The 27765-nt window shown below is 35.7% G+C and overlaps 1 protein-coding gene and 1 non-coding gene across 2 annotated transcripts in view; one reads left to right on the top strand and one right to left on the bottom strand.

The window, feature by feature from the left end:
* Positions 1 to 3259: 3259 nt before the first annotated feature.
* TRNAN-AUU (transfer RNA asparagine (anticodon AUU)) lies at positions 3260 to 3332 on the bottom strand. Its single transcript has one exon. It is a non-coding gene; the product is annotated as a tRNA-Asn (tRNA).
* A 6543-nt stretch (positions 3333 to 9875) lies between these two features.
* LOC138705433 (probable G-protein coupled receptor No9) overlaps positions 9876 to 27765 on the top strand; it is a 1480426-nt gene continuing 1462536 nt past the window's right edge. Inside the window, exon 1 of the mRNA XM_069834160.1 lies at positions 9876 to 10019. The gene's annotated coding sequence lies outside the window, so the exon portion shown is untranslated. The remainder of the gene's footprint in view (positions 10020 to 27765) is intronic.

The raw sequence follows: 27765 nt of genomic DNA, 5'->3' as shown, positions 1-27765 counted from the left end.
TTTTTAGGAGAGCAGTAGAAAGATTGAAATTGGTGTCAGTTATAGAGTTCTTTTAACTAAGAGGTTTTTCCTGGATATTATTTGTTTATATTCCTTCTAAAATGGGTAATGTTACTCATTTAACAAGTGTCTTGATTATTTCCAAAAATAGCCGCATTTAAGCCCTTTTAAGACTACAACCCAAACCGAGAAGAAAGGACTAGTTAAACATAAGACCTTTTTCATGACAAAATAAATGGGAAATGTAAATTATTAGGAATATCACAACAGGTCTTAAACAATATAGGACTGTTTACCTGGTGCTTAAAGTTTTAAAAGGAAAGGGCATCAGTATATGATAAAATAGCTATAATACAAGTTACACCTTTTTAATAGGGAAGAATGGAAAGTAAACACGTGATGTTTGTAAGGAATAAACTATTAAATATTCTTAAGTCCTTTATTCTGTGTGTGCTCGATTCAAAAAGTACTTAGGACATTTGGTAACGCCCTATAAATCCAGTCAGAAGTCTTATTTGATTTTTAACCGATACCAGATTGTAGAGAATTGAATAATTCCGAGGGAAGGATTGTACCGGGGCCGGGTATCGAACCAGGGACCTTTAGTTAAACGTACCAACGCTCTCCCAACTGAGCTACCCGGGAACTCTACCAGACACCGATCCAATTTTTCTCTCTATATCCACAGACCTCAAAGTGGGCTGACAACCGTCAAGTAACCAACATTGAGTGTACACTAATTCTGTGTGACTTAAATTGTGGTTTTCTGTTAACGAACAGTGACGTGTATTATGCAAATCAAGCTTTCAGGTATAACTCTCTGTAAAGATGATTTGAATAATTTCGAGGGAAAAATTGTTCCGGGCCGGGCATCGAACCCGGAACCTTTGGTTAAATGTACTAACGCTCTCCCAACTGAGCTACCCGGGAACTCTACCAGACACCGATCCAATTTTTCCCTCTATATCCACAGACCTCAAAGTAGGCTGACAACCGTCAAGCAACCAACGTTGAGTGCATACTAACTCCGTGTGACTTAAATTGTGGTTTTCTGTTAACGAATAGTGACGTGTATTATGCAAATCAAGCTTCCAGGTATAACTCCCTGTACAGTTGATTTGAATAATTTCGAGGAAAAAATTTTTCCGGGGCCGGGCATCGAACCCCGGGACCTTTGGTTAAACGTACCAACACTCTCCCAACTGAGCTACCCGGGAACTCTACCAGACACCGATCCAATTTTTCCCTCTATATCCACAGACCTCAAAGTAGGCTGACAACCGTCAAGCAACCAACGTTGAGTGCATACTAACTCCGTGTGACTTAAATTGTGGTTTTCTGTTAACGAACAGTGACGTGTATTATGCAAATCAAGCTTCCAGGTATAACTCCCTGTACAGTTGATTTGAATAATTTCGAGGAAAAAATTTTTCCGGGGCCGGGCATCGAACCCCGGGACCTTTGGTTAAACGTACCAACACTCTCCCAACTGAGCTACCCGGGAACTCTACCAGACACCGATCCAATTTTTCCCTTTATATCCATAGACCTCAAAGTGGGCTGACAACCGTCAAGCAACCAACGTTGAGTGCACATTAACTCTGTGTGACTTAAATTGAGGACATCACCCGAATATCGGCGTATACCCTTATACGCCCGTTTTCCGACGATCAAGGGATTAGATAGTTGAATGCGTATAGTACACTGTAGTAAATTTTCGTGAGTGTAGCTTCAATACTTAACACAATATTACACGTTTACGTTGAACAAGTGAACGCAACTACTACAGCGGCGGTCACATGCTGTTGCAAGCCAGTCTGTAGTAGACTAATATTCTATGTTTAGGCCTACTTCAGGTTGTCAGATGCAGCAGTGAATCATGACCGAAAATATGGGAGAAAAGAAGCTTGTGAAGAAAACTAAATGGAAAACTGAAGAAAGGAAAATAAATAGAAACAGTGGCAAGTCATATACAACTTGTACAGACAAGGAAATGGAAGAGAAGTCATTTACACCGGTAAGAAGATGATGTATGAAGATGTGTACACATTAAATTTCAAAGGACGATCAACTCTCTATTTCCAAACGCTTTCGGGACATGGGTTCGAAATTAGAACACTGTCATTTTATTACTTCATGCCTTGAAAGAGTGAATCTAAGAACTAAGAAACTTCAATCATTCAGGAATAGGGATAATTTGTGGAAATAGGCCTATAGTGTTTTCTATAATGGGGGTAAAAAATCAATGTGTGTCTAAAATTTCTATTGACTCTATTGCAAATGTTAGAGAAACGATTAACAACAGTTCAGAATAAACTGGATTCAGGTGACATCCTCAATGATAAATCGCCCTCATTCAATCATGATGCAAAAGTATAAACAATTTCAATACAGCATATGAGGGCTATTTTCAGCTTGAATCTCATACTCGGCGAAATTTGTTCCTCTCAACATTTGGAAGACGGAAATGGAAATGTCGCAGCTGAAACTTTTGAGTCCAACACAAATGAACCCAGTGCCTTTGGAACCCTCCAAGGCGAAGAACTTAAGAGAACTGTTACAGTTTTTAGATGAAGATGGCCAAAGTTGACTGAACTCAATTCTGAATAAAGCCGGGACATCATCACGCAATGGTGAAGATGACGCTAACAACAATAGATGATGCACAAAGAAGAAAAGAACATAATATAAGAACAAGAAAACCATAAACTGAAAATGTAATGTTATTTTGCAGCCTACTTGCGTAATTATTCAATATTTTTATTTAATATGTTATAGTAAATGTATATTTTATTTTGTTGAATTAATTTTATTTTACTTTTTAAGACAAAATTATTAATAAAGTACGAGATGTTATCATACATAATTAATTTTCGTCCAACGTTAGACACCTAGAACATCAGAATAATTAAAAACAATACAGAAATATATTGTCGTCGGAAAAAGGGCTTATACAGAGTTCCATATTATATTTATTTACTAATAGCAGAACATACTACTTGTTGTTATGTTTCAATAATTTTGTTTTAAATATCCTCCAAACTATTTAACAGTAATTAATAATTTTTTTCGACGCAACTATGATGAACCTGACAGCTTACAAAAATTGAAATTAGTTTATATCAGAACTACATTTTGCTGTATACGCCCTTATTCGGGTGATGTCCTCAATTGTGGTTTTCTGTTAACGAACAGTGACGTGTATTATGCAAATCAAGCTCCCTGTAAAGATGATTTGAATAATTTCGAGGGAAAAATTGTTCCGGGCCGGGAATCGAACCCGGGACCTTTGGTTAAATGTACCAACGCTCTTCCAACTGAGCTACCCGGGAACTCTACCAGACACAGATCCAATTTTTCCCTCTATATCCACAGACCTCAAAGTGGGCTGACAACCGTCAAGCAAGCAACATTGAGTGCACACTAACTCTGTGTGACTTAAATTGTGGTTTTCTGTTAACGAACAGTGACGTGTATTATGCAAATCAAGCTTCCAGGTATAACTCCCTGTACAGTTGATTTGAATAATTTCGAGGGAAAAATTTTTCCGGGGCAGGGCATCGAACACCGGGACCTTTGGTTAAACGTACCAACGCTCTCCCAACTGAGAATTGTTTCCGCTTTCAGAGTATATAAAAATCTCATTTTCACAAAAAATTGACTTTAGACCTTTTTCCTCCCGGCCACAGAATTTTTGTTACAGTTGTGTAAGATTATACAGAGCATTATTCCATTAAAAATTCGATTTTTTAAAATTGTAGCATAGACCGTTATTCGGCCCAACGCTGTAAACTTATATACAATTAATTTAATAGCCATAATATGTCCGTTTTGGTATCATGGCGCTTTGTATCCAAGCAAACACAGTTGTTTCTAGCTGGAATTTTATCGATCAATAGCCACCTGCACTTCTCTGCGCTGGCTGTATGCCCTGTGTCTGTTAGGAACGTATACTGACAGGTGTTGATCGGGACCGAAATGTGTCAGCGACTGCTGACAGTTTGCTGCTGTCAATTTTCCTGACGGCGGTTCACGTCCGTCAAACTGTCGTCTAAAAACTTGCACGTCGTTTGTCTCTTCATAGACTCATCCTAATTAATGTGGTTTTGCCTCGAGCTGGTGCTGTTATTGTGTCTACGTCTACTTACGAGTACAATGTTCTGTCGTTAGTGTTAAGGGTACAGTATTACACCACCACCGATTACAACACCTTTGAAGAAGTACATGGTCTCTCCGTCACTGGTAGTACACGGCGCATAGATATAATAGCTTTCAAGGAATCTACAAGATCTGGATTCATAATTGATCCCACTGTGCGTTTCGAAACGAATGAGGAACAGCCAGCAGAAGTGGATAAGGAAAAACAGAATATCTACAATCCTACCATTCCATATTACCTCCAAAAGTACCTGCTAGAAGAGCTTGAAGTAATCGGACTTCTGGTTGGAGCAAGAGGTACACAGCCACCGGCGTGGCTCAGTCGGTTAAGGAGCTTGCCTGCCGGCTGAAGTTGCGTTCGGGCGCGGGTTCGATCCCCGCTTGGGCTGATTACCTGGTTGGGTTTTTTCCGAGGTTTTCCCCAACCGTAATGTGAATGCAAGGTAATCTATGGCGAATCCTCGGCCTCATTTCGCCAAATATCATCTCGCTATCACCAATCTCATCGACGCTAAATAACCTAGTAGTTGATACAGCGTCGTTAAATAACGAACTAAAATAAAAAGCAAGAGGTACATCTGCTCTCTTCATGAAATATGTGTTTAAGAGGCTTGGAATACCTATATCTATTACTCCGATTGTAACTTTAGCTGCATTGAAAAGATCAATTGCTCTCCTGAAGCATCACCTATATTCGAAATGAAACCAAGTTCATTAGCTTCTTTACTTTTTTGTAACATATTTCCACCAATCATAAAATGTATTTGCAGCTATGTACTTGTAGGAGTTTCATTGTCAAAACAAAATTAATGGTTCACTGAACTTGTAAACATTTATATGGTTAAGTACTCTTTGTATCTTGTGGCAGCTCACGAATAGTGAGATTTCTAAATTAAATTGTATTATTTAGACCAGTGAAGCCAATTCTCATGATGTGATATAGACTACTGTAGTTATGGTTCAGTCCTGACTGAGTAAAGATATTTTTCTGTTATTGCCTACTTTCAAAAATAAAAATCAAAGTCACTTATGTAGCACAGAGAATATTACTTTCTCAGCCTTACACGCGGAGTACTGTCAGGTTCAACGCTTGTGTCTTAAGAGGTTAGGTACAGCTTACAGCAGTAAAATTTTGGAAACATTCAACATTTTTTCCTCCAATACTGTATATTGTACAATAATGAAAATTAGTATGTGTAAAATACTGTTCTTCTGCTGTATGAAAAAAAAAAATATTTTTACGATTTAAAAGAATATTTACATTTTTTTTTTTAAATTCAGTTAAGGCTCATTCACAATGAAAATTAAACATAACGTAAGCACTGCTTTCGCTTGAATACGGAGCTCGACATCAAACCAAATTGTAACTCAACCTGTTAGACGATCGAATTTGCATAGGAAATAGTGGGCAACATTGAACTCCAAAATGGTAATGTTAACATGTGGTTACGTGACAAGTAAAAAGTAGATAAGGTTTTATACAACAACAACAACACACAGTGCAAAAGTGAAATTAATAATCCGTAAGCTACCCCAGTTCACTTCGTAAAAAACCAAGTGATTAAAACAAGTGCTCTACAAATTGCTTCTTACACAACGATTCAGCGTTTTAGTATTATGAAGTTTATATAAAAACAAAGAGAGATCAGTTATAATCGCCCAATTAAAAGGCAAGACACAACAGAACTCAAAGACAGAATAACAAAAACGACCAAACAAGTGTTCTTTTATAAAAGTTTTTATATTGGTGTTATACTATAAGTTTCATATTGCATTTTAGAAATTGATTGATATTAAGTAAGCTTAGTATTACTATTAGCACTAATTACTAGCAGACACACAAGTACAAGCGACATCCATAAATTTATCACACACTTAATCACGAAAAGAAGTTCACAGAACACACACACCAATAGCTAGGTTTTCAATCATTTACAAATGTTAATTGTTAATTTTAATTATAATGCATCTGAAGATGATACAAAAAATAGTATCAAAAACGTTCATGTAAAAAATCTTATTCATGTAAATGACTATTATAGTAGATAAGCATTGGCGGCTTAATAAAGGTGTTACATATTAAATTATAGCAGCTTATCGGTAACAAAACAAAAATGAAGTTGATAACGTAAGCGTTAACTTAAGAATGTGAACGTTAAGGCCCATTCAAAATGAAAATTAAACATAACCGTAACATAAACACAGAAGTTTGCGCCCAGGCTAAGAAATGGGATCATTCACAAAGATTCACATAAGCATTGACAGAAACATTACCATAAGACGTTAACATGAAAGTTTGCAAACTCCAAACTTTCATGCTTATGCTTATGTGATTTGCAAACAGAACACAATCGTGGAGCGCTGAAGTATACGGTAAAATCAAGAAGTCATACTATCATTCACGATGGGGACATAAACATAACCGCAAACATACTTGGTAACCATGGAAACATAACAACAACGACACAATTTCCTCATATTCTGTCGTATACTTCAGCGCTCCACGATTGTGTTCTGTTTGCAAATCACTTAAGCATAAGCATGAAAGTTTGGAGTTTGCAAACTTTCATGTTAACTTCTTACGGTAATGTTTATGTCAATGTTTATGTGAATCATTGTGAATGATCCCATTTGGTAGCCTGGCCGCAATCTTCTGTGTTTATGTTACGGTTATGTTTAATTTTAATTGTGAATGGGCCTTAAGCAACGAAACGATAATATCCAATTTGGTTGTTTGAAGATTCGAACATGTAGGAATTAAGGCTCATTCACAATAAAAATTAAACATAACGTAAGTGTTAACTTAAGAATATAAACGTTACGGTAAAATCAAGATCATTCACGATGGGAAAATAAACATAACAGCAAACATAATTGGTAACCATGGAAACATAACAACGACGCCATTTCCTCATATTCTGTCGTATACTTCAGCGCTCCACGATTGTGTTCTGTTTGCAAATCACGTAAGCATAAGCATGAAAGTTTGGAGTTTGCAAACTTTCATGTTAACGTCTTACGGTAATGTTTATGTCAATGCTTATGTGAATCATTGCGAATGATCCCATGTGGTAGCCTGGGCGCAAACTTCTGTGTTTATGTTACGGTTATGTTTAATTTTCATTGTGAATGGGCCTTTAATCATCTTAACAGTAATAGCCAATGGCTCTCTGTTGATTTTTCTCAGAGCAGGAGACCAGCCAATTGGCTCTTTGATGTAGCTTGTCCAGACGTTCCCAATTTCCGGTGACAGTCCCCGGTTTTGAGTTGCAGTTCCCATCTAGCAAATGTCCCCGTTTTTGTCCCCGGAAATTAATATTGTCCGCACAAGCTTTGATTTTGTTTCAATAATATTTTACACAAATATTGAAGTATCTTGATGGAACTGCTGCGATTCATGCACGTTTCTGAACGGTTCTCAGTATGAGACAGAAGAACCAGCGAGCACAGTATGAGATATTCTGCACTCTTTGAGAAGAACATACCATCTTTTTCTTTGGTCATCTTAACATTTACATTGTGCGAAAGCGTTAGAACTGCCGCAATGTCCAATTTTAAGTAGTTCAAAAAATGAGGAATTTTGTGACAAACCAACAGGTGAAAAGTAGTATGATGTTTTTCAACATTTCAAAAAAAAAAAATCCATTCCATTTGAAAATTTTCTCAAAATAGTGTCATTAGTCATGTGTCTTTCGGTCATTAATTCTTCAGTTGAAAGACTTTTCTCCACAATGAACTCAATCTGGACTGATGAAAAGTCAAGAATTAAAGTTGAAATAGTTAAAGCTTTGTTACAAGTGAGAACAAACTTTCATTTCTCATGTGAAGAACTTAGTGTGAAGCTGTATGGGAATGAACAGATCCTTAAAAAGATACATTCCTCAGACAAGTAAGCTTACTTGTAAAATGTGTGTGTTAGAGTTCAGTGTGTACAATATTATGTGAAAGACTTCCATCAAGATACTTAAATATTTGTGTAAAATGTTATTGAAACAAAATCAAAGCTTGTGCGGACAATATTAATTTCCGGGGACAAAAACGGGGACATTTGCTAGATGGGGACTGTAACTCAAAATCGGGGACTGTCCCCGGAAATTGGGAATGTCTGGACAGGCTACATCAAAGACCCAATTGGCTATTACCGTTCTTCTTCTTCTTCTTCTTCTTCTACATTATGGAATTAGGCCTTAGGCCTGTTTCCACATCAAGAGATCGAGTCTCTCCACCTTGTCATCGGACGTCCAACATTCCTTCTACCTTTAGGTTGGTAGTGGAGTAAAATCAGTTGGAGCCAATTAGATCTTAGACTTTGAATTCTTTCTGTCAGGTTAAACATATTTAATTCTGTTCTGATCTCTTCATTAGGTACATTTCTTGTCTAATATTGTATAGCCTGCTATTGAACGTAAGAACTTCATTTCAGCTACCTTTATTCTTCTTTTATTTGATCTGTTAAGTGTCCATTTAATTTTATGTTTATATCGTTCTTTTGAGAGTAAAATACGTTGAATCCTAGATAATAGAAGGTATTTACCTGCTCTATTAATTTGTTATTAATCATTATTTTGCATCTTTTATGATTTGTACCTTCGAAAGCCACTGCTTTGGTTTTCTTCTCAGAAATACTCATGTTATATTCACTTGCGAGTTCATTCAGTTTATGAGCAGCAACTTGTAATTCGTCCTCAGTGTTACTAAAAATTACTTGATCGTCTGCGAACAATATGGTGTTCAAGACTTCCTCATTAACTTTAAAATGAGTATTTAGTTGTTCTTGTCATTGTCTAATGACATTGTCAATATAATATACTAAACAGCGCAGGGGACAGTGGACAGCCCTGTTTAACTCCTTGATTAGTTTTTATTTGTTTATTACTGGTGTAGTCTGTTCTTATTTTTATCTGTGTTCCGAAGTATGGGCTCTGAATTACTTTTATTAGGTGGTCTGGAAATCCTCTTTTATACATTATTTCCCATAATTTCTTTAGTGACACTTTATCAAAAGCTTTCTCGTAGTCGATGAAAAGCATATACGTTGGAAGATTAAATTCTCGTCTTTTTTGAATAATTTGTTCTAATATGAATAATCCGAGCATGAGCATGTCAAGAGACAAGCTATTACCGTTAAGATGATTAATTCCCACGCGTTCGAATCTTCAAACAGCCAAATTGGATATTACCGTTTCGTTGCTTAGACTTCGACCAGTTCTCCTCCTAGTTGGTACCTTCTCGTTTCTAACTCCTCTGAGTCAGCTCGTTGTACTTCTCCCCCTTCCCCCCCCGTATGTTGTAGCAAATAAGTTACGTCCATTTTCGTCTTTCCCCCTCGAAATTTTCTAGCGCTCCTTCAGTGGAGCGGCGAAACCCGAAGTGAGACAAGTGGCCAACAGGCTTAGAGCTCTCATATTCAGTTTTCCACAGCCCCAACTCCCTTGCAAGGACGTACCTTTAAAGTTTCTCCTCCCATTCCCCTCTCATTCATTCATTCTCAATGTAAAGGAAGAAACGGAAAAAGGCTGAGTGAGTGACAGCGAAGGTGGAGGAACTGATAAATATATAGAGAAGAAAACCGAAGGACGCGGAAGAAGTGGAAAGAAAATTGGATTATGAAGAGAACGAAGTGTGAGTGCAGTGTACGAAGTAAGGCAGGCAGTGCGGCAGTGATGGGCTCGCCTACCGCCTGCAAGGTTGCGTTGCAAGGCTGTCCATCGGTGCCGCTACCTACCTCAGTGCGACCTCTGTGAGCGTGCGGACGGACGGCAGTCTGTCAGTGTTACCTAGCCGACACGGTGATCGGATCGGGTGTGATTAGTGAGTGTGTGACTGAGGAAAACCTCTCGCCACAGCTGAGTAGGATAGCGGTGAGTTCAGAGCGGGCTCTTGTCAGGCCCAAAAGATCTGTGCGCGTGCGTAGTATGTTACATCTATGTTCTAACCAATGCTGAAATCTTACAGTCTTTACGGTAGCTTACGTAGGCATCGGAGTGGAATTTTGTTTACAAAATACGATGTCCGAAATTTCTGGTTGTGCCAATGAACCACTAGGGACAAACTGTAATAAGCTGATGTGTTAACATAGAGACCAATACTGATTTATTATTGTAGTTAATAAGACACAACATGAAATTGTCAACTACTTTCATCGCTTATAGTAGAATTTATAATCCAGAATGCACTTGGCTTATAGTAGAATTTAAAATCTAGAGTGAACTTCCTTATAGTAGAATTTATAGCCTATAGTGCACTTGGCTTCTATTAGAATTTATAATCTAGAGTGCACTTGGCTTATAGTTGAATTTATAATCTAGAGTGCACTTGGCTTATAGTTGAATTTATAATCTAGAGTGCACTTGGCTTATAGTTGAATTTATAATCTAGAGTGAACTTGGCTTATATTAGAATTTATAATCTAGAGTGAATTTTGCTTCTTTTAGAATTTATAATCTAGAGTGAACTTGGCTTCTTTTAGAATTTATAATCTAGTGTGCACTTGGCTTCTTTTAGAATTTATAATCTAGAGTGCACTTGGCTTCTTTTAGAATTTATAATCTAGAGTGCACTTGGCTTATAGTAGAATTTATAGTCTATAGTGCACTTGGCTTCTATTAGAATTTGTAATCTAGAGTGCACTTGGCTTATAGTAGAATTTATAATCTATAGTGCACTTGGCTTATAGTAGAATTTATAATCTAGAGTGCACTTGGCTTATAGTAGAATTTATAATCTAGAATGCACTTGGCTTATAGTAGAATTTATAATCTAGAGTGCACTTGGCTTATAGTAGAATTTATAATCTAGAATGCACTTGGCTTATATTAGAATTTATAATCTAGAGTGCACTTGGCTTATAGTAGAATTTATAATCTAGAGTGCACTTGGCTTATAATAGAATTTATAATCTAGAGTGCACTTGGTTTATAATAGAATTTATAATCTAGAGTGCACTTGGCTTATAATAAAATTTATAATCCAGAGTGCACTTGGCTTATAGTAGAATTTATAATCTAGAGTGCACTTGGCTTATAATAGAATTTATAATCTAGAGTGCACTTGGCTTATAATAGAATTTATAATCTAGAGTGCACTTGGCTTATAGTAGAATTTATAATCTAGAATGCACTTGGCTTATAGTAGAATTTATAATCTAGAGTTCACTTAGCTTGTAGTAGAATTTATAATCTAGAGTGCACTTGGCTTATATTAGAATTTATAATCTAGAGTGCACTTGGCTTATAGTAGAATTTATAATCTAGAGTGCACTTGGCTTATAATAGAATTTATAATCTAGAGTGCACTTGGCTTATAATAAAATTTATAATCCAGAGTGCACTTGGCTTATAGTAGAATTTATAATCTAGAGTGCACTTGGCTTATAATAGAATTTATAATCTAGAGTGCACTTGGCTTATAATAGAATTTATAATCTAGAATGCACTTGGCTTATAGTAGAATTTATAATTTAGAGTTCACTTAGCTTGTAGTAGAATTTATAATCTAGAGTGCACTTGGCTTATAGTAGAATTTATAATCTAGAGTTCACTTGGCTTGTAGTAGAATTTATAATCTAGAGTGCACTTGGCTTATAGTAGAATTTATAATCTAGAATGCACTTGGCTTATAGTAGAATTTATAATCTAGAGTTCACTTGGCTTGTAGTAGAATTTATAATCTAGAATGCACTTGGCTTATAGTAGAATTTATAATCTAGAGTTCACTTGGTTTGTAGTAGAATTTATAATCTAGAGTGCACTTGGCTTATAGTAGAATTTATAATCTAGAGTGCACTTGGCTTATAGTAGAATTTATAATCTAGAGTGCACTTGGCTTGTAGTTGAATTTATAATCTAGAATACACTTGGCTTATAGTTGAATTTATAATCTAGAGTGCATTTGACTTGAAATGATTTTGCAGACAATTCGTATTATATAAATATTTGAGCTTACTTCAGCTATCGGATGGGGAATGAATGTTTAATGTAGGTAGTGGGTTGTCTCCCAGTACAAATACGGTATTGCCACTCCTAGTCAATGCAATCGAATTCAGTCCGTTGCTTCTGTTATTATGTGGTAATCGGAAGGGAATAATATTGACAACACTGCCATATATTATCAGTATGAGTTTTAGCCTTGTAGTCAGACCTAGTCTGAGTTTGCGATTTGAAATATTTCCGTTTCTAAAAATGGGAGCCGGCTCGATTCGAGAATAATATAAATTCTACTACAGGGTACATACGTATTAGTACGATTTCGTGTAGTGAGATGACACAAGAAATGTTACATAGCTAGTTTATTAAGGTAATTGTACGACATGCTAAATGATTTAAAAATCGCTATTTTATCATTAACAAACTTTCGTATCCTAGCAACCTAATGAATTTAAGACAGTTGACATAATACGGTCTACCTCAAGGTTCCATTGTAATTAAGAACACAATAAAAGAACGTAGTCTTAATGGCAGTTCCATTACCGGCAAGTCAATTTCAGTATCGCTGCAAGCAACATAAAACATACGCCCTCTGTTTCGATATAAAAATGCGTAAGATGTTACTGATTTGTGCCTGTGTGGCATGAAATAATTTATATTTTAGTCTGACATTCGTAAACAACGCTAGTCAAGTGTAGTCTCGTACTTGTACGTAAAATTTTGTTACGAAATTGTAAATAATTAAAAAAGGTACGATAAATTTTAACGACTTGCAGCGAAGTGTAGCAACAAACAAAATGTTTTAGTAATATATAGTTCGGAGTGTCTGTTTACCTGGTCACTGTGTATACCTGTTTGCGCAATTGAAAGAGTAATCGTTGAACTTTGACGGAGTTAGTGTGGGGATTGTTAGCAGGTACAGAATATAAACACAGTCTACTATATACAGTCACGAAGCTTGAGTTTTGAGGGTGCTAGAAACAATAGACTGTAACGGTACTATTTTGCATTGCCTGTAATGAGGCGATATTAGCGATCCTAGTGGTGAGCAACTATCTAATGTTTGCATATTTAGTACGTATTGAGCTTCGCGACTGTATATACTAGACTGTGATATAAATGCAAGTTGTACGAATAAGCCACGAATTCTTAGGTTCGAGTCTGTTTTATTCCTGTATTGCTAATCTGGAAAATTGCTATTTTATTTTACACTTAAAATTACGTTCAACGAAATATGGCTATTTAATACGATCTAAAGCGGCGTAAATGGTAATCAGGATATACTACTCCCTATTAACGTATTTGTAGACTCATTTCATTTCATTTAGTGTTCTGCCATGTGCAGGCCTTTCACTGCAAACCCAGCTTTCTCCAATCTTTCCTATTTTCTGCTTTCCTCTTTGTTTTGTCATGATCCATATATCTTAATGTCGTCTATCATCTGATATCTTTTCTACTCCGAACTCTTCTCCTGTTCACCATTCCTTCTAGTGCATCCTTAAGTAGGCAGTTTTTTCTAAGTCAGTAACCCAACCAATTCCTTTTCCTCTTTCTGATCAGTTTCAGCATCATTCTTTCTTCACCCACTCTTTCCAACACAGCTTCATTTCTTATACTGTCTGTTCACTTCATACTTTCCATTCTTCTCTATATCCACATTTCAAATGCTTCTATTCGCTTCTCTTCAATTCGTCGTAATGTCCATGTTTCTGCCTCATACAATGCCACACTCCATACAAAGCACTTCACTAGTCTCTTCTTTAGTTGAACCAGGGATTGCAGAAACAGCACATGTTATGAAAACTAAATTTTTCAGTAGACACAGAAAACGGTATTACTGGTGGTACACCACAGAAGTCTAATAGATGTGTCGTTTTATACCAAATTTATTGGAATCTAATGAATTGCTAATGAAATAAATCAATATATATTAGCTTGACATGTGCTGTTTCTGCAAGGAATCAAAATTGTAGTATAATAATTTCAGTTCAACTAAAGTTTATTTGTCAAATTAGGGATATAATATATGCATAGGCCTACTGTGTACTTAATACAGGGACATCACTTTATTTTTACCAACATTTTTAACATTAACCTGGCTATACTCGGAAACACTGTTACCCCCTTCCATTACAGGAGTTTGATGTTACTAGTGCAATATGTAAACAAATCATTTTACTAGGTATAGGAGGAGAGAAAAGTAGTGTATCCATTTATGTTGTAGGGAAACACGATATTACGATTTTCAGTTTGATCATCACTTTTACGGAATTTATCAAAATACAGTAGAATAGTAACATTTTTTTTTCAAAAACTCAACTTTTCAGGCGGCTATGTTCGTTATGTAATGTCTACTTTATTTAGCACATTAATTATTGGTGTTAACATACAATATAGAGAGTGCATTTAAATTGAGGGGGTCATAAGTATAGGGCTGCAAGTGCACTTAAGTTACTTTTGAGAAAATGGGGTTTAAATATTTAAGCTTTCGTAAAATCGGTGAAATTTTTATTTAAATTTTAATGTGTGATGCGATTAAAATATCCCTTTGCCACTAAAATTTTAGATACTTTTTCTTACATTGGATGCACTTAACTCATGTTATTACAAATGTCACTAGCATTCCTTTGCTTCTAGCCACCTCAATTCAAAAAAAGCTGATCTGAATTTTTAAACAAGTTGCTGAAAATGGTTGCCGTTCATTACAATGCAGGCTTCAATTCAGTACGCATATTATTAAAAACATTTTGAAGCATATTCTATGAAATTGAATTTATCGTTTCTTGAATATAATTCTTTAGTACGATATTATTAATATAGGTTCTTTCTTCTATAGAAAACGCAACCATATTTATGAAACACACTATACACTGCAGTGTTTACTTCACTGCTTGAAGACTTCGAATGCAACAGCGGCCGTAAGTTTGTGTGTCTGACGGGAGCAAGGACATTAGTGAAGGGGTGGGAGTGAAGTACATTCAGAAATGCAGGTACAATAAAAATGCAAGTAAAAATAAAATGATGTCCCTGTATATAAGTTGAACATATAAATGAACTTATTTTCCCACAATAGGCCAATGAAGAACATTATTGTAAAATTCTTGATATTCATGTGGTATGTAACGCATTAGTTTGCGTATATTGTCAAGCTTCTCTCTTTGAATTGGCACGATTTTGTCTGGATATGCCAATGAAGAAGGTAAATTTGATATTCCCCTTTATAGTTACAAGCAAACATTCTCATGGGGGCAGATAAAAAAATTAATCTTTATCCTTCCATCATTTTAATAGTGTCAAAAGAAGTGCTTACACAAATGTTGGTCACTCGAGCGCAATTACGAAGGCCGTAAAAAAATAAGTTTCCCTAGAGCCGTTTACGGAAAGAGAACAAAATTTCATGGAAAGTTTTATTGGAACAGATATAGCAATTGTTGAGTTATTTTTCAACATATTGTCCACCAGAATTGTGACATTTATCATTCAGTGGGATCAGATTTTGTATCCTTGTGTCGTAGATGTCTGCCGTCTGGAATCGAAACCAATGTGTAGGCACATGTCTTTGACATGAGTTGTTTCTGCGCACTTCCAGGATTTCACATGTCTCCAAATGTGAGACGGCTATACCGACGTATGTGGTTTCTGCATGGAATGATAGCCCTATATCAACAGTCCATTGTGCTGTTTCTGCAATCCCTGATTCAGTTCTTTTTCTAGAGGTCCGGAGAAGATGCTCCTTTTTCTATTAAAAGATTCCTTGGTCATTGCTATCCTATAGAATCATAATTTGCCGTTTTAGCATTTGCATTTTTTAAATGTTTTAGATAATTTTATTGAAAGAAGAGATACAATAATTAAATAATCAATTAGTCTCCACTAGTATGTTTTTGCATGCATAATCGGTATGATTAAGTACATATTTAACTAATACTGACACATAATTACTCGATACTTCGATACTCTTAACCTGTCGCTAATTTTGTTTGTGTGTTGGAATGGCATGAATTTTATAGAGGGGTCACTACGACCCAACACGATCTATTGCTCAAACTAGGGGCATTTCCAAACCCACAATGGCGGACTATACTAAAGACTGGTTCACAATAAACCGGAAACGAGAACCAGAACGAGAACGAGAACGGAAAAATTATTAAAATGTATATATTTAAATGTGAGCATTCACGATTAACGAGAAGCTTGCAGAAACCCGGGAACGGTAACGTGAGGTTGCCCAAGTTTCAACTTTGCCGTTCTCGTTTCTGATCACAGCCTACTAGATTCATTCTGTTGCCATGATAAAGCTATTTGATCGTCGTCTATTTTGTAGCACGGAGACCATGACAATTTCTTCATGCATGGTTTCTAATTAACTCGAAAATTCAGTAGAATCACTTTCAATATATGCTACGTGTATACAAGGTGATTCACGAGGAAAGGTAAAAAATTTAGGACGTGAATTCTGAAGTCATTCTGAGTGAAAAAGTTCATATGAATATAGGTCCGTTTTCGAACGGTTACGGAGATGTGGCTCTTTGATTTCACAAAAACTTCTGAGATTCCATTGTACTAACTCGTATTTAGAGACAGATAACGGACAAATTTAAAGTTTATATTCACGTATGCATAGGCTACATACCTAATATTCTAGAAGTCGGGGTCGATGTTTTCGCACATTTTCAAAAGTACCTCCTTCTGCTTCAATGCACTGTTGCGCTCGGGCGTGAATTGCGCTGGTCGCTCGGGAGAGTTGCACGTGGCTGTTTTTATGCCGCATCGATTAGCGCTTCTCTCGTTTCCCCGTTCCTTTACTATACCAAGTCTTTCACCCAACCCCATAGACAGTAAATACTCTTCGATATGGTACCCTTCTGTTCGGAAAGCGTCGTTCATATTCAGCGACGGCATGCAACGTACTTCCATCGCACAAACCATAAACATACACAATATCGGCGTATTCTGCAGTCGAAAATTTATAAGGCATCTTCAAAAACACAACTTAACACTTCCGATAACTGTACCTGTATAACTACTGTACTGTAGGTAGCTGACTGAACTGCTGTGAACCGATAAGTGATAGAGTATTTGTTGTGACATTTGTAATGCCCCACCACCCGATCTGTTTCTCTTCTCTTATCTACATAGCTCACAATGCAGATTCCAATGTTACGCCATTCATCGGTGATCTTGTCTCACGTCAGCAGCATATGGTAACGTCTGATTCACATTGGGGCGAGCACGTTTAGCAAAAAAATGCATCTAGCTCCGCCATCGTTCGAAAACAGACCTATGTTCGTATGAGCTTTTTCACTCAAAATGGCCTAAGATATCGTATCCTAAATTTTTGACCTTTCCTCGTGAATCACCCTGTATGTGACCAGATTACCACGTGAATTGAATTCTTAAATATTCTGTGTCATAAATTCTGAAGTTGGTTGGCTGGTTATTTCTCATGAGAGAACGTCATTGGTCAATTATACACATATAACATCAGATTGCGTAATATCGACTTTACATTACCGTTATTGTCATACACATCGATATGGATAGCCGTTTCCGTTCTCGGTTTATTGTGAATAAAAAATCTTCACTTTCACGTCCTCGTTTCCAATTATCGTTCTAGTTCTCCTATTCGGTTTATTGTGAACCAGCCTTAAGGTTCGATGCGTACAGCTCGACCAAGTTAAGTCTGCGAGCCGAGAGGGGAAGTTGGAGGCAGTTCTGTAGTGAAAGGAGGCGGTAACGAGAGGAGACCAGTACAGTCTCATATGACAGCAAAGTTTTCGTACTGCGCTTCAGTTCATAGAGCGGTAACAATTTAAGACGCTTTGAAATAGACTGTACTTCTACTTCTGCTTGACAGTGAGGTTTGGCGTTCTGATTGGCAAGCGTGGAGAAAGTTGCATGAGGGGGGAGGCTGGGAGACAGCGAAACTGTTGCCTTTATCTGAAGACAAGGACAAAAAATGCGTGCGCTCCGTAGTGTATTTTAAACGATGTGCACACGTTGAAATCTGAGCGTCAAGTGACCTATGTGGCAACTGTGTTTTGCCTCTACATTCCATCCAGATATCCCCACTCGCAGACTTGACTTGGACAAGCTGTACCCATGTTTCGAGCAGACAACCCCACTTGTCCCTAGGCCAACCCCCTACAGCGTTGTGGGAATGCTATGGAATGATGACGAAATGGACAAATGTTGACGGAATGATGTGGATGCCTGATACGGGAAAGCGGAAGAACTCTGAGAAAAAAAAACCCAACTGCGACCTTGTCCATCACAAGCGTCACTAGCGATTTCTCAATGAAAAATCCCAGGCTTAACAGGGACTCGAGTTCGGACCGCCTGCGTGACAGACTGATGGTCTGGCCACTCAGCCATCGCAGGAGTCTGTATGTGTGTGCGTGCGTGTGTAAAGTGTGATGAATAATGACGCGAGGGTAAAAAAAAAAAAAAAAAAAACATTGCGCCAGTTTCATCTCAAAACAAAGCTATTATTACATTATGTCTAGTTTGTGGCTGTCACTAATAAGAGCTTCAGAAGCGCGCAGGTCAGAATTTAAGCATGATATTCACAGCCGTTAGTACAGTACCTGTTGTAACATGGAGCGTAATTTTTCAGTACAGTATTCCAAGCGCATTTTAACTGAAGAAAAAGAGTGTGTACCTCTGACATTTTTCATAGAGCTTTGTTGTGTATTATCATTGAAAAGTATGAAGCAAATGGTTTAAATGTTAGATATACCTAATTTCTAGCAACATATTTTCAGTGTCATTAAAGAAATATTAATGATTGGTAGAAAGGTTATCGTACACAGTGTTTTCAGACTAGGCAAGAAATGTGGTATTTTGGAAATGAATGTAATAAATGTCAGATTTTTGCTTTGTTTTTTAAAAACGTAAAACAGTAAATTTGTGGATAGGATATGATATGATATGATATGATATGATATGATATGATATGATATGATATGATATGATATGATATGATATGATATGATATGATATGATATGATATGATATGATATGATATGATATGATATGATATGATATGATATGATACGATGCGATATGATACGATGCGATATGATACGATGCGATATGATACGATGCAATATGATACGATGTCATATGATATGATATATGACATGATATGATATGATATGATACGACACGATGCGATATGATACGATGCGATATGATATGATATGGTATGATATGATATGATATATATGATATTATATATGATATGATATGATATGATATGATATGATATGATATGATATGATATGATATGATATGATATGATATGATATGATACGATGTGATATGATACGATATATGATATGATATATGATATGATATGATATGATATATGATATGATATGATATGATATATGATATGATATGATATGATATGATATGATACGATGTGATACGATACGATACGATGCGATGCGATATGATACGATGTGATATGATACGATATGATATGATATGATATATGATATGATATGATATGATATATATGATATGATATGATATGATACGAGCCGTTCAGAGCAGAAGTGGTGTAAATCAGAAATGGATAATGAGGGTTAAAGTTAACATTCTGTAAAATACAGTGCAAAGTAGCAATTAATATTCAGTTTATTTAAATTATTAATAATCGTTGGATAGCACGAAGGACATATTAACTGCTACTTTGCGCTGTATTTTATAACATTTCGGCTCAACTGCAGTATTTGTCCCGCTATGCTGTAACATCTGAAGGAGTGCCAACATATTTCTAGCTTTTTGCGGAACACTAAGTGCAGTTTCTCCAAACTTTCTACTTTAAACCTCATTAACCAATTTTGACTTACACCACTTTTGCTCTGAACGGCTCATATGATACGATGTGATATGATACGATATGATATGATATGATATGATATGATATGATATGATATGATACGATACGATATGATATGATATGATATGATATGATATGATATGATATGATATGATATGATATGATATGATATGATATGATATGATATGATATGATATGATATGATATGATATGATATGATATGATATGATATGATATGATATGATATGATATGATACGATATGATATGATATGATATATGATACGATATGATATGATATATGATATGATATGATATGATATGATATATTTATTCATCTATCATATATCTGTAAGACAGACCTGTTACAATTCCATATTACCTCAGATCTGCCTTACTTTACAATTTTAATCACCTATGCCAAGTCTCACAATTATAAGAAAATAAACAAAAACAAAACAAAAAACACACACACTCATACACACTACAAGATCAATTTAATACAACATTACTTTTAACTTTCTCTTCCCATTTCATCTTCACTATCATTAAAAATTAGCCCAATTTATTTAACTGTCTTATATTAGTTATATTACATATTTTCTTATATGCTACATATCTATTCATATTCAAAAATTTATTATTTATCCATTTTTTTCCTTGTATTGTCTGTTTCTTGACATTCTAATAATATATGGAACGCGTCTTCTCCTATGTCGCAAAGGGGGCAGATATCCTTCTGTATGTATCCCTCTGTTTTTCAATTTCCATATTCCTAGTCTCCACCAAGCTAAGCCCATCCTCACTTTCCTATTATTTATTCTGATATATTCTTCTTGTTCCCATGACGTTTTAATTACCTTATAATTACTTAATGTTTTCAATTCGTTGAGATTTTGATATAATTCCTGTCTCGTAGTTTCATTACACCTCTCTTTTACGATTTTACAAATTACATTTAAATTCATTACTCCAATTTCCTCCCATAACCATCTTAGACATAATCTACTCACCTTGTTCTTTAAATCTTCTAGCCAATTGGATTTCAAATTCGTGTCCCGAAGAAACTGCAAGCACTTCTTTTCAATGACAGTATCCTCCTCCTCCATAATATGAACTAAGAATTTTATTTCCCTTACTAGTATCGTTCTCATAATACTATCTACCCCCATTTCGAATCTTGCAGCTAAGTTGGAGGCGTTCCACGGGATTCCTAGAAATTTCTTACAAAATTTAGATCTAATTCTATCAATAAGCTGGCTAGATAAATCATTACCCCAAATTTCTATATTATACAATATTTTCGATTGTACAGGGACATCATTTTATTTTTACTAACATTTTTAATATTAACCTGTCTATACCTTTAGAGAACCGGAAACACCGCTTGCTCCCCCCTCCAAGACTGGAGTTCGATGATACTGGCGTAAAACACAAATCACTCTACTAGGTATAGGATGGAAGAAAAGTAGTTCATCCATTTACGTAGACTAGGAAATATCGCGATTTTGAGTTTGATAATTTTCATTAGGTTTTTCTTTGATCAAAGTACAGTACTGTATTAAGAATAAGTGTTTTTACTCACGAAGTGAGTTATCCATATTATGAATATTTAAACACAATTTTGAAAATGGTGGCCGTTCATTTCGATACAGGCTTCAGTTCTTTTGTGCATATTATCGCACTATAGACTATTGCATTTAATTCCAATTGCCAGTTTCGTCCTTCGTACTAGTAACTCATGTTGAAATAATTCTGTATCTACTCTACGTACTGTGAATTCAATCTTCACTTCTGCCCGACCCGAAAATATAAAATTACTCAGACATGCTATCTACTGTCCGTCCAAGTGGTTATGCCGCAGGATTGTAGAAAGGGAGGAAATCATGTGACAGTTAATTACTTAACGAGGCCCTTTCATTTAAGTTAAATTATACAGCTGTATAATATTACGTAAACGTCCAATTCCTAAGAGAAATTAATGTTTTCAGAAAAGAGCTAAGACAGCCCAGCTTTTACAGAGGGGCGAGCAGAAGCAGGTGGGGGAAATCGGGATGCGACGTAGGCAAACGGACAGTACCTGTGCGAAAATATGATTCAATATTGAAAGCTCTTTCGTCACTGAAAAGCGCGAACATATTTCTGGAACGTACTATACTCAGTAACTTAGTACTGCTTACTATCTGCGGTCTTGGTTCTGTGTGGAGTTGGAACTTCCTTAGTAGAAGGGATGGGAGTGAAGTACATTCAAAAACTCAGGTACAATAAAAATTGAAGTAAAAATAAAATGTACAATAGCTCTATAAATATTAAACAGGTTTTTTATCTCTATATTCTGTCATTTGTTCAAGCACTTATCTATCGCTATAAGTGCACCATTATCATTATTGAATGCCACTTCAAATTTGTGGATATGATACACTTATACAGAACGCTAAACTTAATACTGTACTATGCTGTGAACTTTCTTTTATTATTAGGAAGATAGAGTTTCCTGCATGCCATATGAAAAGTAACGGCACTCAGAGGTGGCGCTACTGTTCATAAAGGCGAAATAGGCTAGGACCTCGCGCCTACACTAGGTTACTTAGTGTCAGTGGAATTGGTCATAGTGTCGCGGTATTTGGCGAGATGAGGCCAAGGAATCGCCATAAACTACCTGGCATTCACCTTAAAGTTAAGAGGTTACGCCCATTTTCGGCTTTTCCCCTTCAAAATTTTCTAGAACTCCTTCAGTGGAGCAGCGTAAACCAGAGTGAGACTAGTGGCCAACAGGCTTGGAGCTCACATATTTAGTTTCTTACAGCCCCCAACCCCTTGCAAGGACGCGTTTTGCGTACCTTTTAAATTTATCCTCCCAATTCTCCTCTTTTCGATTCGATTCGACCTTAAAGTTTGACAAAACTTTGCAAGAAACCAAAACAGGTAACCAGCCCAAGCAGGAATCGAACCCAAGCCCAAGCGCAATCCCCGATCAGTAAGCAAGCTCGCTTCCCGTCTAAGCTACGCAGGTGGCTAACGGGATCTTATGTTGAACTACTTGAAAGTGCAGTATAACTATAGGCCTATTTATTAGTGTGGGAAGATAAAGCAACGTATTCATTTAATTCAAGGAAGACATAAACTATGGAAGCTTGTCTGTCCGTCCGTCCGTCCGTCAGCGATAAGTAATTGTTTCTAATCGTGGGGTTTTATGAAAATTAATGGCTAGCTTCCGATAATGTCATTTTATGTTAGCTGTGTGTGTCTGTGTGTGCGTGACTGGAAATGAGCGAAGTGAGTTCCTGCTAATGCCTTGCCTGTTTGCATTAATCTATTTCGACAAAACTGAGTCCACATTATCTTGGGTCAGGCCATATCAGCGCTCCAACTGTATTAAATGCCCCTGTTATGATACGGGATCCGCGATAGACTCTTTCTTCATGCATTGCGCGTTAGAAATTTTGTGCAAGCAATTTTTAAATATTTTAAAATCTCCTTCCTTATGATTATTTCGATGAAATTTGTGCGTGAATATGTTAATCCGTATGGACAGGGCGGGTATTTATGGAGATCGCGAAAATCATGACATAACAGATACAGCCTACAATCGATTTTTACTAATCTTTAAGAATTAAGTGATTCTGATTAATAATATACGGATAAAACAATCAAGACAAATCACGAAATAGAGTTCTAACAGCGAAATATGAACACATTCGAGAATTATTACTATTGCGTCGTTTTATAGCGAATTTCATATCCTGAGTTCTTTTTTTCGTTTTTTTTTTTTTTTACTTGAATTTGTTATACAGGAAGTTTCACGAGGGTTTACCGTCCTTTACGGAACTTATTTCCGAAGACATTCTGAGCAAAAAATGTCATATAAACATGGGTCCTATTCTCAATATTTACAGAGTTACGTTTCGTTATTGGAACGCATTGCTGTGAACGCGTGATCTTGGTCAGCGTGCAGTCAGCAACCAGTGCGAGCGCTACGGAAATCAAAGATAGCCGTATGCAGTTACGTAGAGCGACGAGTGCCGTTCACAAGTGTGCGGCCAAGTGTACTCAAGCGGACGGCGACATTTTTTAAAATGTGTTGTGAACTCTCCAAGACTGTAAATTAGGATGCAAAATTGAACTGCAAATAATTAAGTCGGTGGAAGTGGTGTGATTTGTAATAATTGAAGAGTCCACTGCAAGAATGATGGATGTAATTTGGAATACATTTTTCAGGAGAAGCAATTGAAAGTTTGAAATGCTTAGTGCTCAAAGCTTAACTGTGATTTTCCGATCATTACTGAACAATGACTATCAGTGTTAATGCCATATAATTTTCTATGTACATTCTATATCTTAAGCTATGCATTGACAGTCTTGGTTCATTTTCGACAAGAAAGTGACATCCATCATTCTTGCAGTGGACTCTTCAATTGTTGTGATAAGTGCGTAACAATAATGTAATTTTCTAGTTAAAAATAGAAAAAGATGTCTGTACGAAGCAACTAAGGACTTCACAGCACATTTTTAGCTTCATAATACTTGCCAATTAAACGTATTTTATAAACAGATTTAAATAAGTGTAACTGAAAATATTGAGAATAGGAACTATGTTTATATGATTTTTTTTTTGCTCAAAATGTCTTCAGAAATAAGCTCCGTAAAGGACGGTAAATCTTAGTGAATCACCCTGTGTATCCAAGTAGGCTACATTACATGGTATTTCAGGTGTTCTGATTACATTAGTGAACTCAAAAGACGGAGAATTCAACATTTCACTAATCATTTGAAAGTGTTAATTTGAGGGCTGCAAGTTTTTTTTCGTTTTTAATGAATGTGTGTTAAATACAGTCTCAATTCAACAAATATTGTTTATTGGTCATACCGCACCTTTACCAGAATCCAACGAACCTTTAATGTTAATTATTTGGAAAGTAATATTCATACTGAGTTAATACTCCAATTCCAAAATAATTGTATTTTCCAAAATTTCCATTAATCTCCGCCAAGAGTACAAATCAATCTCCAACAATCTCCGCCGACACCAATATTGAAAAATACAAATGATAAAATTAATCTCCATAAATACCTGCCCCTGCGTAGGGAGATCAATGTCGAGCGTTTCAATCTACGCAGAACGTCATAGAAAGTCGGCACGTTCCTTTGGAGTACGCAAGTCTGAAGTTTACGAAAATGATATAAATAACAATGGTGAGAGATGGATGAATGAAAAGATGGACAAACGGTTCGATGATTAAAGAGGCAAGAAATAGAGAAATAGAATAAGTTGAAGAATTAAAATTAAGAAGAAAAGAAAACGAAAGGAGGGAAAGAAGTAAGGAGGAAACTGAATGAGTGAGGAAAGAATGTGTTGCTTAATGAAAAATTAATGGTTAAAAGAAAGATATAAAAACCGAGCGTAAGAAACAGCTGTAGGAAAGAATTAATGAAGAAATGAAAATAAAAATTCAGAATGAGAGAACGATTTAGATCAATTGATTAAAGAATGAATGAAACAGAAAGCGAATAACAACACAGAAAGAACGAATTAAATGAACAACGACTGAGATAAAGGCAGAATAAAGTAAAGAACGAATGAAAGAATGACCGAATTAAATTAAATAGGCCTATGAATAATTAAATGATATAAGGAACGAATTAAATTAATTACAGACCATATGGCATAAGGGACTAACGACATAAAAGGACAAATGAAAAACGGATTGAGTTAAATTTAAAACATATGTATAAGAGACTACAAACATAAAAAACCAAAGAAAGAAGGGACAAATTAAATACTACAAAACAAATGACATAAGGGACTAACGACATGAAGGACAAATGAAAAACGGATTGAGTTAAATTTAAAACATATGTATAAGGGATTACAAACATAAAAAATAAAAAAGAAGGGACAAATTAAATACTACAAAACAAATGACATAAGGAACTAACGACATGAAGGACAAATGAAAAACGGATTGAGTTAAATTTAAAACATAATATAAGAGACTACAAACATAAAAACACCAATGAAAGAAGGGACAAATTAAATACTACAAAACAAATGACATAAGGAACTAACGACAGGAAGGATAAATGAAAAACGGATTGAGTTAAATTTAAAACATAATATAAGAGACTACAAACATAAAAAAACCAAAGAAAGAAGGGACAAATTAAATACTACAAAACAAATGACATAAGGAACTAACGACATGAAAGACAAATGAAAAACGGATTGAGTTAAATTTAAAACATAATATAAGAGACTACAAACATAAAAAAACCAAAGAAAGGAGGGAGAAATTAAATACCACAAAACAAATGGCATAAGGAACTAACGGCATGAAGGACAAATGAAAAACGAATTGAGTTAAATTTAAAACATATGTATAAGAGACTACAAACATAAAAAACCAAAGAAAGAAGGGACAAATTAAATACTACAAAACAAATGACATAAGGATCTAACGACATGAAAGACAAATGAAAAAACGATTTGAGTTAAGTTTAAAACATATGTATAAGAGACTACAAACATAAAAAACAAATGAAAGAAGGAACAAATTAAATACTACAAAACAAATGACATAAAGAACTAACGACATGAGTTAAATTTAAAACATATTATGTATAAGAGACTACAAATATAAAAAACCAAAGAAAGAAGGGACAAATTAAATACTACAAAACAAATGACATAAGGAACTAACGACATGAAAGATAAATGAAAAAGGGAGTGACTTAAATATAAAACATGTAATATAAGAGACTACTGTCATAAAGAACAAATAAAAGAAGGGATGGATTAAATACAGAACAAATGACATAAGGGACTGATGACATAAGCAACGAATTATAGAAGGAGCGAAGTAAATACATAAATGATATAAGGGAAAAACGAAAGAAGTGAACGAATTAAATCCAGAACAAATTACATATTGACTAATGGAATAAAGAATAACTGAAAAAAGGAATGTATGAAATGAAGAATTGAAGACGGAGTAGTGAAGAGAAGAGAGTTAAAGAAGGAATAGAGAGACGAATGTAATACAAAACGAAGTGAAAATATACTGAAATAAGAAAGAAACGGAAAGAGAACGGATAGGAAAAATGAGGAATAAAATAAAATGAAATGAATCGAATGAGGTAAAGAAGAAATTAACTAAATAACGAATTGATAAATATCAGACCAAAACAAGAACGAACTAAGAGTGAACGGATGTGATACTAGTGTAAATACGATGGGGCAAGTGGGATAAAAACGAATGAAACATAGCCTGGAACGAAAAGTGAACGGACAAGATTGTAACAGAACCGGTGGGATAAACTAATACGAGAAGGAACTTTTGATGGAAAGGAAGAGAGATGAAAGATGCAAAGGAGTAGAACAAGGGAAGAAGACCAAATAAAGTAAAGAAGATAGCAAAAGAAAGACCAGCTTGCAGTTGGAGCTCAGTATACTGTCCTTGACTTCACCCCCGCTTGGTATGCAATATTTCCTGTTAACTTTTTTGCAGGGAGCGGCAATTGTTATATGTTAAGTGTGGGAGGAGTTTGAATGTTAGGTCATAACCTAAGAAAATGAAATCAATGAATGTGCACATGGGAGTTATTCTTAAGAAGTACTTGTTAAGTAATGTCGCTCCCATTGCCGTCAACACCAACATAAGTATCATCACCAGCGTCATAACGTCATCAGTCATTTCTACCAATACCTTCAGTACAGATTTACATACTCAGGCGGTTGCTCTCGGGCGTGGCTTCGATTCCCCTAATGATGTGACTACCTGGATGAGCTTTTTCTGAGATTTTTACTACTGTAAGGCGAATGTGAGATAACTCCCAGC

This window comes from Periplaneta americana, chromosome 1, assembly GCF_040183065.1.
Source record: "Periplaneta americana isolate PAMFEO1 chromosome 1, P.americana_PAMFEO1_priV1, whole genome shotgun sequence".
Classification (NCBI taxonomy): Eukaryota; Metazoa; Arthropoda; class Insecta; order Blattodea; family Blattidae; genus Periplaneta; species Periplaneta americana.
Note: the sequence above shows the minus strand (reverse complement) of the source record. Positions and strands in the feature narration are given on the sequence as shown.